General features: G+C 38.3%; 1 protein-coding gene across 2 annotated transcripts in view; it reads right to left on the bottom strand.

The window, feature by feature from the left end:
* dscamb (Down syndrome cell adhesion molecule b) overlaps positions 1–14,793 on the bottom strand; it is a 132,166-nt gene that overhangs the window by 51,624 nt on the left and 65,749 nt on the right. The gene's annotated exons all lie outside the window — the stretch shown is intronic.

Raw genomic sequence — 14,793 nt, 5'->3', positions numbered from 1 at the left:
AAGAAAGCAGTTGTGTGGTTGTCTTATAGCATCACAACAGCTTTTACAATATAAAGAAAATGCATTCACTCCAGCACCACTGAGAGATTTTCTCTCTTCCTCCATAGGGTGCTAATGAATTTCTAATGTCACAGATGTCACATATAAATACACACCACAAGAAATATCATCTTAAATGATGCTGTAACTGCTATAAATATTGAATTAATCATGTACAAAATATACAAATTAAAAACTCAGTCCACATATTGTGTTTATTATACGAGTCCTTAACCTTTAACAGCTTTTATTGTCTTGTCTTTGTGCTGTTGCAGTAGCCTCACTGGCGCCATAGTCTGTTACAGAAAACCAATCCCTCTTATGCTGTCACAGGCAGTTCTGTAAGTACGGTAATATTATGTTAATTCTGCAGATCAAACGAGGTTGAGTGGGGTTGTCACCATCCATAAGGAAAGAAACCTTCCTCACAGCCATCACGTGGATGCCCACAGTCCCATGGGAGCAGATTGACGTCAAAACTGATTGAAAAAGCAATTTACAGGATATTGTCTTCTCTGTGCAGTGGTGGGTATGCTACGACAGAGATAGCACAGGAAGCCTTTCGGGCTAGGGAGAGTCCTACAACAGCAATAGGTGACGACGACCGGGTCGAGAAGAAAAATATCGTACTGTGCCATCACGGGGTTGCAAAGCTGCAGCGGTACCCGTTCGATTTTTTTAAATCCTTTTTGGCACTCTAGTCTACTTTTTTTTCCTCCACATAAATATAAGATATAAAGTGAACCCAAATAGAACTATAAGCTATACTAAGAGTCCAAAAAAAAGTATTTGGCATTTTTGTTTGTTAGCCAGATCAAGCTTTCATTTGAACATATACTTGATATTACTGCACAAAAAATGAATTTATGAAATTCCCCATGGTGCACAAATTGTAGCACCATTTAAAAGTAAAATCTCAATTCTTAAAAAGTAGGAACGCTGTGTATATAAGAAGAAATAAAATAAAAAAACTAAACAAAATGCAATTCTTTGAAAATCTTACAAACCCACATTTTATTCACAGTAGAGCATATAAAATATATCAAATCTTTAAATGGAGTCAGTGCACAATTTTAGGGAAAATGATGTGCTCATTTTAAATTTGATGGCAGCCACATGTGTAGAAAGTTGGGACAGAGCCGTGTTTACGACTGTGCGGCATCAACAGTTCATAAACTTCTGGCAAATGAGGAGTCCACCTGCTGGACCAATGGGAGATGGGAATGTTGTTTGATAGAGGATTCTAGCTGCTGAACAGTCCTGGGTCTTCTTTGTTGTATTTTTAATTTCATGATGCTCCAGACAGTTTCAAATGGTGACCGCCTGGACTGCAGACAGTGCAGTTCAGCTGTGATTTAGCATTGTCTTACTGAAATATGCAAGGCCTTCTCTGAAGAAGACGTCATCTGGATAGGAGCATTTGTTGCTCTAAAACCTGTATGTATATTTCAAAATTGATGCTGCCTTTTCCAGATGTTCAAGCTGCCAATTTAAAAAGAACTAAGTCACACTAACACCATTAGAGATGCAGGCTTCTGGACTGAATGCTGATAACAAGCAGAATCGTCCCACTCCTCTGTCTGGGTGACATGACATCTATGTTTCCCAAAAATCAAAATCCCATAATTTAGATTTTTCTGACCAGTAACAGTGCTCCCCATTGGCTCAGTCCATTTTAAATGAACTGTGGCCCATAGAGGAGGCCAGCGTTTCTGTTCACTTACAGCTCATTTTCAGACAGACTTCTAACCTGCAGTTCTGAATGGCACCGTGAACTTTCTGGAAGACTCATGACTGTTTTAATGCAATGCGGCATTGAAGACTTGACTTTTGGGTTTTCTCCAGATTCTTTAAAACTTTTAATCAAATTATATACTGCAGATGATAGAAGATATTCAAAGAGCAAAGGTTTCTGGTCAGCTGCTGTTTGTTTGCCTGTTAGTTGTACCACAAAAAAGCTCACACCAACCTCAAAGCCAACTGTTTCATTGAGAGCTGTCAGTTACTGCTGACTGTAATGACGCTGTGTGTATGACTAGTAAAAAGATTTTTAAAAATTAATTAAAACAGTGGGATTAAATACCAAAGGCACTTGGTTAGCTAACATCAACATTTCATTCAAAAACACAAAAGGAACTTTGCACAGATAAAAACAGATAATGGGCTCAGCAGAAGTCTTCTGACAGCTAAATCATTTGCATGGTAAAGAGAAGTCCCTCCACCACCGCACAGCAGGTAAAGCATTCTCTCCAGGACGCAGATGTAAGCACATGTTTCCTAGTTAAAGATCAAATAACAACTTCATGACAAGAAACTCAGAGGATTCTGCACTAGATGTAAACCCCTGCTAAACCAATAAAACAACAGAAAAAAGCTAAAAGTTGACACATGTAGAGTGGTGGTAAACGAATTGAAAAAAAAAAAATCATGCTAAGAGGACATTGTGGACAAGATAACCAACAGTGCATACTCAAAAACATGGTTGTGCACTGGAATTTATTTGTCACTGAATGTGCCGAAGCGTTTATGGCCTGGAGTGTGTACTCTGTGTCATCACCTTACTGTGCAAATATTTGGCTATCTGCTTGTGAAGCAAGATTTCGACAATAACAAGGTTATAATATGTTAATGTGCAGCTATTTTTAAGAGTGACATGTTTCATGAGGGATTTTTTCCTCAAGGAAGTTTCTTGTTTCCCCTGTATGTTTAGTTTGGTTGAAAATAAGCACAACGTAAGCAACATCCCTCACAAGAAAAACATAGATTGACAGATAAACTGTATAAAAAAAAAATGAAAGTCAGTGGCTTGGATATGAATGTACAGGCCATAGTACATTCTTCCATCATTATCAAAAGGAAGAGAAACCTCCAATTACACCAAGTGGTTTAAGTCTGGATTACTCTGATTCAAGCTGAGTAGTGTCAACTGAAACTAAACTAAAAACTAAAATTAGACATTAAAAAATATGTTGTTAACTAAAATAAAAACAAGACCTTTAAAAATGGTATGCCCATACAATGATGATTGAAAAGACAAACTAACACTGAAACTAATAAAAACCTAGGAAAACTAAACATTTAAACAACTTAACAAATGAATGAGATAAAAGTAAAAACAAATTAGAAGACAGAAAAATATAACAACTTACAGTAAGATCTGTACACCCTCCTATTTTCTTAAGGCATACTGTAGTTTTTTTCATTTTTAATATATGTTTTGCATTATTTCCTGAATGCATTTGACTGTTTTTATTAGCGAAACATTTCTCTGCATATTTAATTTGCATTACATATGATATCTAAAGGAGACCAGCAGTGGTTAACTCATATAAACTGAAAGGTAGGAGCTGTGGGTCTATTGTTAAACAGAGACTTAACATCCTATTAACTATATCTATTAACGTCCTTTAAAAAAAAATCAATAAAAAGAACAAACAAACCAAAAAACTAAGGACTGTAATGTTTTTTTCTTTTTTAAAAAAATAGTTCTTGAGTGAAGAATTTTAATATTTATTATTGTGTTTAGGTCAAAATGTCCAAACAGATTTCAAAATCCAAGTAGGTGCAAAGGTTTCTTTTTCCTATGTAGGTTTGTAAATTAGATGTGACGTCCCTCGTCTAACAACATCCCCCAGAAAATCAGAGAAAATTATAGAAAAAAATGTATGTCACAATGTAATCCCGATCTCTCTCCTACATTTGGTGCAGTGGTTGGCCGCAGCGCCACGATGAGCTACAGTGTTACCAGACAGAACCAATTAGCTACAAAAACAGTGAGTGGGGAGGTGGTGAGCGAATTTAACCTAATCTTAGATTATACACTAATGCTAACATCAAACCGCTACATGTTTTAATATTCCACCGGAGACTAATATGTATGAAGGAAGCAAAGCGTGCTTAATATGCTTACATCTTATATGCATTTTAGATGTTTGCACAGGCAGAGGAAAATCAACCTTGTGAGGTAAAAGCAAACAGGAGGAATACAGAGAGAGGCGAGAGAAGCAAAACAAAACTGCTCAGCTATTGTAAGCATTGACCTAGATAGAACCGACAACAGATTCCACGGATTTGATGTCCTGAAGGGGTTTCGCGGGTTTTACATACAGGGCTGTTAGATGGGCAACCAGCAAGTGGAATCTATAAAGAGAGCGAGAGAGGGTGTGACTGTGTGTGTGTATGCCGGCAGCCATGCATGCACGCCAGCGAGCAAGACAATTGGTAAAAGGAAATCTTCTCAGAGGTCGAGGAGGCCAGATGTGAGAAAAACAACGCTGTTTTTCATCAACGCCTTCTCTTTTCAGCTCCATTTTCACTGGTTTTGTACGCAGCTGTAGCGGCAGTTCTCATTTATCTGATGTGTGTACCTTTACTTCACATACCGATCACTTTTCGCTGGCTGGTTTTAATAAAAATATATGTAAGAGTGTACTTGTAAAATCCTAGAAACCATATTACAACAATGCAGCAGCAAAAACTCAATTCAAACATCTCCTCCAAAGCTGTCCACTACACACACACACACTGCCTCCTTCCCTTTTTCCCTCTCCTCCCTTCTGGCTTCTCCATTTTGATTCTGTACTGGTCGTCTGAAATCTCACTGTGGAATCCATCTTGAGTGAGGCAAAATGGTATTTCACTCCAGCCGCTGTGAGCTGCTGCAATTTTCTCTTCAAGCACCTCTATGCTCCTGCAATGCCTTTTAAGACGTCAGAGCTCAGTTATTGTGTTATGACAGAATGAAGGGGACACTACAGTAGGGAGGGGATTCAGAATGAGAGCTATTGTATTGAATTGTACTGCACTGTATTGTATTTCTTCTCCACAACCCGCTCCTCTTTAATTCGCTCGCAGCGTTGGCTTTTAGGAGTAATTTCTGTTCAACGTCAGCAAGAAATTACGGCCGTTTAAAAGTTAAATGTAAAAATTGGAAACTGGTGAAGACGTAGTGTATAGCACATAAACTGCTATGGGTTAATTGAGCGAGAGCGACCGAGGCCTCGGCTGCAAGATGCATTAAAAAACATTCGGTGGAGATTTGGGTGTTATTGTCAGAGAGTGGAGTCTTTCTCTCCATTCATTTGCAGGCACTGCTACTGTAAAGTAAAAAGAGCTCCACTCCACCAGACACACTTTATCTAATCATCCCCACTTTGCCAGAGACAGAATCTAATAGGAACAGCGGGCTCTCACTCTCAGCAGGCTAAATAAGCCTCGACGTACAGATGAACTAGTGTCACAGCATCCTCGCTGCCAACAGACGCTCTGAAGTTGCTGCGATTTAAATGAGAGCCAAGTCGGTCAGATCTTAGCTGACAATCTGCATTTCGGTGACAAGCCACCAGCGTTTTTATGCACCAATCAACATCAGCGGACCAGTGTGAACGGAAGTGGCTGAGATAACCGACATGTTGCCAATAAAACCCTGCTAATGTCGCACTGACGTTGATACTACATTATGTATATGACGCTGCTTGAGTGCGAAAGGTTAAAAATGTTTAGTAAAGGGTGTTCGCTTCCATAAAGGTTGCGCCGGTGAGTCAGTGTTGTTATTGTTTAAAGAGGAAGGTGGGACCGGCTCTGAGTAAACTGTGAGTCAGACACAGCGAGGAGGGACCCAGTTCTAGTCGGGTCAGCAGAGACGCAGAGATGATAAATGAGCTTATGAATGTTCTGGCTTTGTGTGGTACCTTCATGGCCCACTTCAACTCTCCTGTGTCACTTTTCAGACATTAAATTAAAATTAAAACATCTGTCTCATCAAAGCCTTACAGTGCGCCACGCGTGTTCGAAAAGATGCAGTCAAACGCTCCTCTCTCCTCTAACACGGTTTACTTTGTTTCTTAGAGCAGTTACTGTGGTACAATCTTGTGCCACTGCAACAGAAAAACATTACGGGGAATATAATGCATTGACCACCCAGCGGTGGTGAGAAGCGAGAGTTGCATTCTGAGACTAATTTCAGAGTCGGGGTTATGCTGCATCGGGAAACAAGTCGCAGGGGGACCAGACGTTGGATCAGAGCTTTAATCTAAGCTGATTGAGGTCAGACCGCAGGACTGAACTTTCCACCACTCCTCGGGGTAGCACGGCTACGCAAAGAGAAACTGAAATCAGTGCTGTGACCATCCTGCAGGAAACCAGGAAAATATTTGTTGTTAATCTGCTTCTCGGACTATCTGGCTACTAATGAACTGTATAACAGCCGTGCTTTGAAACTGTTACAGATTCACTAAACTAAACTGAAACCCTCAAATGAAACTGAATATGAGAATAAGAATAAATGTATGTTACCTGGAAAGGGACAAACAGTAATCATGATTCATATATTGTGCATATGACACCAAATAGGCTCCTCTACTGTGAGGAGTAGCAGTAAGTACATTACAGCATGAGCTATGTGGGTTACTACAGGCTGCATAATCTGGTGGAAGTGAAAGGAATTAAGTGAATTAGTCCTCTGGAGGTATAGTGTGTAGTGAGGCGTAATTCACTGAGCTCAACCAAAAATTGAAGTATAAAAAAAACAACAACCCCAAACTACCTTAACCGTACATTCAGTTAAAACAAACTGTGATGCATTTGTCCGGTTGCTGCTTTGTGTGGGTTGGGTGACAAAGCTGACCTTCAAATCCTGCTGCTGACTAAATTACCAGTCTATTATGGTCAATATGGAAAATATGTTGAGTTCCAACTGATCCCTGCACATTTACATTCCAGGTCTCCAAAAAATCCAGTTTAAAAATACTGAAAAAATGAATGGTGTGTTTTGTTGTGTTAACTAATTCAGAGCCATACCAAAATTTTCAACACTAGTTTTGAGAGCAACTAAAACAACATAACTACTACCAAGTCTGTGTGCCATTTCTGAACTGTTCAGATAACAGTCAATCTTTGTAAGTCATGGTAACCATGGGGATAGATACATGAATAAAGCCACCTCCACACCTGTAGAGTCTTGCTTGTCATGGGTCGCGTTGAAGCTGATGGTTGGCCGCCCGCAGACCTACTAGTCTCCAGTTGTGGTCACTCGCATTTACCTCATATTCATCTCACCAAGTTTTTGGTATCGTCTAGGCTATATTTCTAACATTATGTCATACAAACCGAAGGCCACACAGAGGAAATGGTTTGCTGACAGCTGGCCACTAGTGGACATTCGAGCGTCCGAATGGCATATCTCAATAAACAGTATTATTTTGTATTATTGGTACTTTCTTTAATTGCACAAAAGTTAAGAAGAGTTTGACTTTTGGGACTACTTTGCATTGCCAGACTTTTTGTTCATGTTTTTCATGCCTGCAGTTGCTCAAAGTCACCAAATGTCATTGACTTTCTATGGCACTCATCACTTTAAATCAGTTCCTGTGTGGACACAGGAATACCACAACATTCCATCACATATGTTGTGGAAAAGACTCCATCCAGTTGTATCTGTAACTTCCGTGTATATTTTACATCTAAATATGCAATGATTTAAGGCACTTAATCTCATGCAAACATGTACGTATGGCTAGTTTGAATGTCTTATGAGTCACAGCAAAACAAAAGTCCAACCTTAAAACTTGCGGTTAAGTAGGCAGCGTGTAATGGTGGGGGAAAACAAAGAAAATGGGTTTTTGAATAAAAGTCTAAGAGGTGAGAAAACAGTTATAAAATACACGATGTGCAGTGGATTTGTCTCAAGGCTGGAAAACTGAAGACAAAAATCAATTCTACATCATATTTCTTATGAGGTAGCAGTTAAAATATAAAGCTGTTTTTATAGTGCTATCACCTGGCCAATCAGTGTGGGGTGTTTTTTTCCATGGCAGAAGAAAATTGCTCAAATAGCTCAAATCAATTGTTTGGAGGGGGCGGGGAAAGCAAGAATGGAGACTTTCAGTGGATGAAAAGCAAATGCAAATACTGAAGCTAACACTAAAATCAGGACAAATCTTCAGCACCTGTAAAAGTCACCTATAAAAATGTCTTTCTCTCGATGCACCTGCAGTGTGAAAAGATTCAAGGAATACAAGTAAATGACAGAGCTGCCATTGAAGCCCTAGTGAAGAAAGCATCCTTGATTCAGTCAAAAGTTTTGGCATCAGAGCTGGAATACTAAGAGACTCTCTGTCTCTTATTCAGCCTCAAAAACCTCTGTGTTCCTGTTTGGCTCATTCTACTTCCTCTCCTGCTTCTTCACTCTCTAGCGCTTGGTCTCTCTCTTTCTCCTCCTCTCCTGGCTCTCCCTCTGTGTGCTGAATGCTAAAACAGTGGCTGGCTGTGTCAGAACACTGCAATGAAACCTGCAGTCTCAAACGCCCACATCAAGAAAACACCTACCTTTACCAAGACACTGACCTACAAAAGCTTTTACATATTTAAATTGATAAACATCCATTAAGAGGTGAACATTTGTTTTGCAGGTTTGGAATAATATTTGAGAATAAAATCATGTATTTTTTATCAGACCATTCATAGAATAAATACTAATAATTATATCAATCATGTGTGCCAAAAGAATAACTCATACACCGAAACATTAACAAGAAATGTGTCAAAGTGTCACAATGTATATTTTCTGCATCTAGTGTTGCAGCTACAACAAAACACCATTAACATCATTAAAAGCTAATGTGGGTGCAATAACACTAAAATACTATATGTTATCATTTTTCTTTAGTTTTTGAAAAAAAATATTTCCAAATTGAAGACATTTACAGAGTGAGATGCAGTGACTTTTAGTGTCATACCAACATTGTTGTAAATTAAAGATGGCTTTTCATTTATCATGAATAATTTACGCATCATAATTCATGCAAAAAATGTTCAACTGTCACAAGACGAACAATTCATATTTAATAAACAACCGAACGAGTGAAGGATGTCACTTTAATAAATCATGTACTCTTGTGCACCCCGTTTCAGCGTGGTGCTCAGGTCTCGGTACTGGTCAGACTGCTTTTGTAGTGTGAGGTACAGTATCAGCTAGTAGACAGAATATCTAGTGAGCAGAAGCTGTAGCCTGTTTCCAGAAGAGTTAGGACACTTTATAAAAAATGAATGAAAACAGAAGGCTGTGACTTGCAAATCATTTAAAGTCTATGTTTAATTATAAAAATAAAAATAAAAACAGACTAATCAGGTCTTTTTCTGGAATAGATGCTCAGTTTGAATTTGATGGTAGTAACACTTTCAAAGAAAAGATGGGGAAGTTTACTGTGTTGCATTTTATACAGCTTTTATTTATTTTAACTTGCATCTCTTAACGCACCAACAAACTTTACCTTTAGACTGAAGAGTTCTTGAGATTTCTACCACGGAATCACAACCGGGTTTTTCTTTTATGCTGGAGATATTTCATAAGGCTATTGTGTATCACAGATGCTGTAATCTGTATGACTCAGCCTTTGTGACTCAGCATCTTTTTTTCACACCAATCATTATGGGGTAACAATTCTCCAATTTCAAGGTTTTCTTTCTGTTTTCAATGTTTGGGGGTGGGGGTCTGAGAGAGTAACTTAATGGTAAGTGGATCATGAACTAAAAAGTAATGAAATCCATCACTGTGATGTATTTCCAGTTTACTTTTTAACAGTGATGGGAATAACGGCGTTACTTTTTTTCAGTAACGATTAATCTAACTAATTACTGCAACGCCGTTACAGTTACTAACGGTCCGTTACTATTTTTCAACAAACAGACGGTTGAAACTGTGTTCAGCTTACCGCATCTTATATCAGTTGCACGGAAGTAGCTGTAAGTAATCTGGGCACTACAGCTTTAAGCAGCTGGACGGTAATCACTTTCTGGCAGACGATCACTTTTTGGCACACCTGGAGCTAAGGGGGCAAAAAATGAGTGCTGCTGTTTGACTGAGGAAGAATAAAGCAGTCGTGGTAAGACCACTTAAAGACAAAGCAACAAGGTGATATATACCAGTTTTTAAATTGTGTTGATAGGCCACGTAAAACCAGTCATGATAAACAATATATACGTGGCGTTTTCCTAGTTTTGTCACGTTTACTGCCTAAGGACAGCGCTAGCAAGCACTCTCTGCTTATGAGCAAAAAAAGGAAAAATGAGTGACTGCGAGAGAGAGAGAAACTGTAGAAAAAGAGAGAGAGCGAGTTTTGAGATGTGAGAGATTTGTGATGTTTAGCGTGTTTGGAGTGTGTAGTTAATGTGTTGTCTTGTGTAGTTAGTGTGTAGTGTTGTGGATAGTTTTGTGTTGTGTGACAGAACAATGAGGCGACTGCTGTCTCCAGGTAGAAAAAGGAGTGACACACCTGCTGCTGTCAGACCTGCAGGTATCAGGCTGTGATGTTCTCCTTTTTAGTGGAGTTTTTTTTTTTTGGAGTGGCACAAATAATTTGTGTGGCATCTTATTGAATGCAGAACAGCTGATTGTTCTGTAAATAGTTTGAATGGTTATTTAAAAAAATCAAGGTAAAAGGTAAATGAATGCAAATAACTTTGTTGTTTGCAAAACTTGTGCATATGACAATTTATATTTGCATTTAAAGTTATGCAATATGATTCATTAAACATGTTTGTGGTTGTTACAGTAAAAAATTCTACTCTTATTTTATGTTTTTGTCTGATTTTAGATCAATTGTGTTAATACAGTATGTCAAAATGAAAACATAACTGTAAATTCAGACACGTGAGGTTGTGCTGAAAAGGATGATACCAAACAAGGTATTTAGGTGTTTTTAAAGGTGAAATGTGGAGGGGAAATCAAAAGTAGTTAAAAATGGCCAATTATACCCTGGACCCCAGAGGGTTAAACATTTTTTTAATGTAACGCAATAGTTACTTTTCAAGTAATTAATTACTTTCAGAATATTGTAACTCAGTTACTAACTCAGTTACTTTTTCAAATAAGTTACTAGTAACTATAACTAATTACTTTTTCAAAGTAACTTGCCCAACACTGCTCTTTAAAGACTACAACAGTCACCAGACTAGTGTGCTTTACTGGGCACTAACTACCACAACTAGTAATCATCAGTGACCACAGACGTTCCTACTATCCTACTCAATTTTTTGGTTTGTAAAAAGTCACATTCTTATTCTCAACCCCTAAGATGCAGATACTTATTCAGGACCAAGCTTCACACCGTGGGTACCCTTTTAGTGTCATTTTACAAAGTACAGATTAGACAAAGAGTTTAACTTGAGTACCTCAATATCTGAAATGCAAACTGTAGGCAAAAGTGCTCTGCTGGAAATGTTGCTGGAGCAGGACACATTTAAGAAACTTGTTGCAGATGTGAAAAGTTTGCCTTTTAACATGTGCTTTCCATTATGAAAAATTTGCATTTAAACCCCCCAAAAAGTATTCTCTTAAACTTAACAAAATGGGAAAATGAATGTAAAATCAGTACAAAAACAAAATAAAACCCAACATAAACCAAATAGGGCACTAATTTGTGTCGACTGGCTGAAGGACTGTGTGATTATTTAAACACATTCAGTCACAAAGAAAACTGTTACTGTTTCAGTATTACTACAGGAAATGTACTTATCTAAAGTCCAAAGCCACATACAGTATAGTATCATATTACAGTGATGGTGCAAGAACTGGTTTGTGACAGGTGGGCACCTTTGTACAAGAATGCATGGTGTAGAATTAATTCTACATTAATGTATAGCACCTTGCTGAGCTAGGCTACCAGCATACACTTAGGCAGACACATATCACAGAAACTGCTGAAAAAGAGAGCCAGGTCTCCAAGGTTAAAGAGTCTGGTGGGTGCTGATGTCTTTGATGATGTTAGCGATCCAGTAATTGCTGTTGAAGCCCAGAGCTAGTAAACAGCAGGTTGATAAGCAAGTGTATTGAAGAAAGTCAGGACAGCAGCAGGTTTAAGGAGATATTTCAGCAATGAAGGAGAATAGACATATTTACCAGTGTTTTCCAGAGACAATAACCACAAGTACAAAATGAGTCGTGTTTTTCAGTTCGCCTGCTTCATTATGCTGTACTGTAATATGTGATGGAATTTTCATTTAATATTACTGATCTTTAAACCAGGTATCAAATAAATATTTCTAGCTAGAGATGCATCAATTGCAATTTTCTTGGCTGATTTGGATTCCTGATATTTCGTAAGTGTGACGTGCTAATGAGAAATGACGATTCGAGTTTTTCTCTGACAGCATATACAATCAAAAATGAACTTCTCTTCAAAACAAAGTTTTATCTTTACATTAAATTAAATTAAACTTTAAAATTTCTCCCCAAACTGTAGTTACAGGTAAGTTACAGGATGTTCTTTAACTTAAATAAGTGAAAATAAAGTGTTATATTATTAGAAAGAGGTACAAATAATTAACTGAAAATAAATTACTTATACACCCAACTTCACCTTACCAAACAAAAGCACGTGTAACACATTTGTATAACAAAAGAAATATCATCTTTATACCATTATAACTGAGGCAGCTAGCTTTTGGCTTGCTGTGATTAGCTTTAGCCACTTTGCTAGCTTCTTTAAATTTTCCACGTTTAGCAGGGTGAGGGTGATTTAAAGTGTCTGATTAGGTGTTTTGTTTAAATTTTTTCCTGCTGGTCTCCCCTCGTTCTACATGGGAGCTCTTTACTTCAGAGTAAAGATCTTCCATGCTAATAACATGTTAGCATGTAGCTAATAGTACATGTCCACATGACTATTTACCTGCACTGCTGCGTGCATGCTGTGCAGACATGAAATGGACTGACTTATAATCAAACATACATGATAAAACATTCCCCAGCTGGTCCCCAGTTATGGCTAAGAACTCTGAAAATTGACCTCTATATCTGTATCTAACTCAAACAGTTTCATGAGAAAGCAAAAAAGAAGGAATAAGCTAATAAGACAGACAGTAATCAAATTAAAGTAAAAAAAAATTACACAGTAATCAACGCCTCCTTATACCCTGCTGCACGACCAAGTGTTGGTTTCAGAAAGACTTAATTACAAACTTATAAACATCAAATCTGTTATAATACATTTTTCTGGACAAACATTTGAGTTCCACATGTCAGACGTTAGTCTGTTTTCCCAGGGCGGTGCTCTGTTAACCTGTGAGATTACTATCCCTCACTCAAAGTTTTTCTGCATGATAGTTTAGGATAATGGATCATTTCATTTTAGAGAAAATTGGCCCATTGCATATAGTGCGTTGTATTAATCTTGCTGTATCACGTTGAGCATTGCTCTAAGCCAGGCAGCAATAAACGGTGAAAAGTTGTGGTGACACAACGTTGGACAGAGTGACCTCATCTGAAAAACAACCTTTCCTATGAAGCTCATGTTCATTTGTGGAAAAGATCCCAGCTCATATTACACCATGTTTATCTTTCTACCTCTGTGCTTTGTCTGCTTCATCTTAGTAGATGCCACAGCCAAATGGCCTGCGGCCTAATCTCATCATTTACCTCTAGTGTACTCTTACAACACCACAGAGCATTGTAGTTAAAAAGAAGATTTCTTTAAACCACAGCAAGAGGAACTGTTGTCAACTGTTGCTCTTTGTGTTGGGCTCCATGTCTGTAAAATTATACTCACAGATGGATTGTAAAATGAGTAATTAAATCTAGCCTTCTATTTCCACCATGCTGGAGAGGGGATGTTGGCTTGGGGGCTGCTTGGGTGCGTGTGTGTACGCGCATGCAACATGTGTAGCAGTCTGCCATCATAACCTAATTATTGCAGCAGCTTAACAACAGCAATTAGCACATTTCCATCAGACGACACTAATTTGTGAATTCCATTCCAGCGCCATTCAGGACTGGCTGAGAGAGAGACTTAATTCACTGTTGAGCTACTAGCGATGCTAAATCCATATCTATAGAGCTGTGAAAATTGCTTATGGTAATTGCAGTTATTTTAAAACTAGGCTAACACTTTAATGACATTTCTAATTTTAATCAGTTATTTTCTGTGTAGTCCACATTGAACGTCTTCTCACCCCAGGGAAACCCATGTTTCCTCATCTGACTTCCCAATAAAATGCCTCTTCCCAAGAGCTTCCTAAGATAAAGAATATTGTTTTATCTAAAAACAGATTTCCAATGCCACATACTAGGAAATGTACATAGACCATGATTATTTAAAATTAACACTAAACCCACAAATGTAAAAGTTGTTTTAGCTCAATTTTTGGCTTCCTCCAACTCCAACAAGGTGCTTGATGGAGGAGAAAACAGCAGCGACTGTAAATTATAAAGCAAAATGGTGAACGACCCTTAAATACTTTGCAGAGTTGAGGGGATCTACCGACAACTGATATTCATCACGACTAACAATCATTTTGGCAACATTAAAAATCAACATCTGATAGTGAATTATTTTGTTTTCTTGATAACACACCTCTACATGTAGCTGCAGCTATACTTAATGGTTAAAGAAACTGAATGTTTCTCAGTTTTCTTTTAAGTCAGAGCTTTCTTTTAAGGATGCACAACCATCAGTCAAAAAATATTTCGAGGTGAACAGCTCCAGCAGTCTTTGTGCATACAACTGCCTCAGAATAACAATCCCCCACCCTTCCTCCACATCCCCCTGAATCCCCCATCTCCCTGTCTTTCTCCACCCTCTGCCCCCCCTCCTCCCTTACATCCTACGCAGAGATGCATGTTGAGTGATAGGCCTGTGGATGAGTCTGGACAGTGCGTCTGAGGCCCTGGTTTTTAATAGGGTTCTGTTCCCAGTAATTATGCTGACACAATTTGATCAGCGCGGGGCTAAGTATCTTCATCTGAGGGAGATCGGGGGGAAT

Source organism: Mchenga conophoros, linkage group LG14, assembly GCF_057382185.1.
Source record: "Mchenga conophoros isolate Kocher_MC1m ecotype Shallow Benthic linkage group LG14, M_conophoros_male_GT1.1, whole genome shotgun sequence".
NCBI lineage: Eukaryota > Metazoa > Chordata > Actinopteri > Cichliformes > Cichlidae > Mchenga > Mchenga conophoros.
Note: the sequence above shows the minus strand (reverse complement) of the source record. Positions and strands in the feature narration are given on the sequence as shown.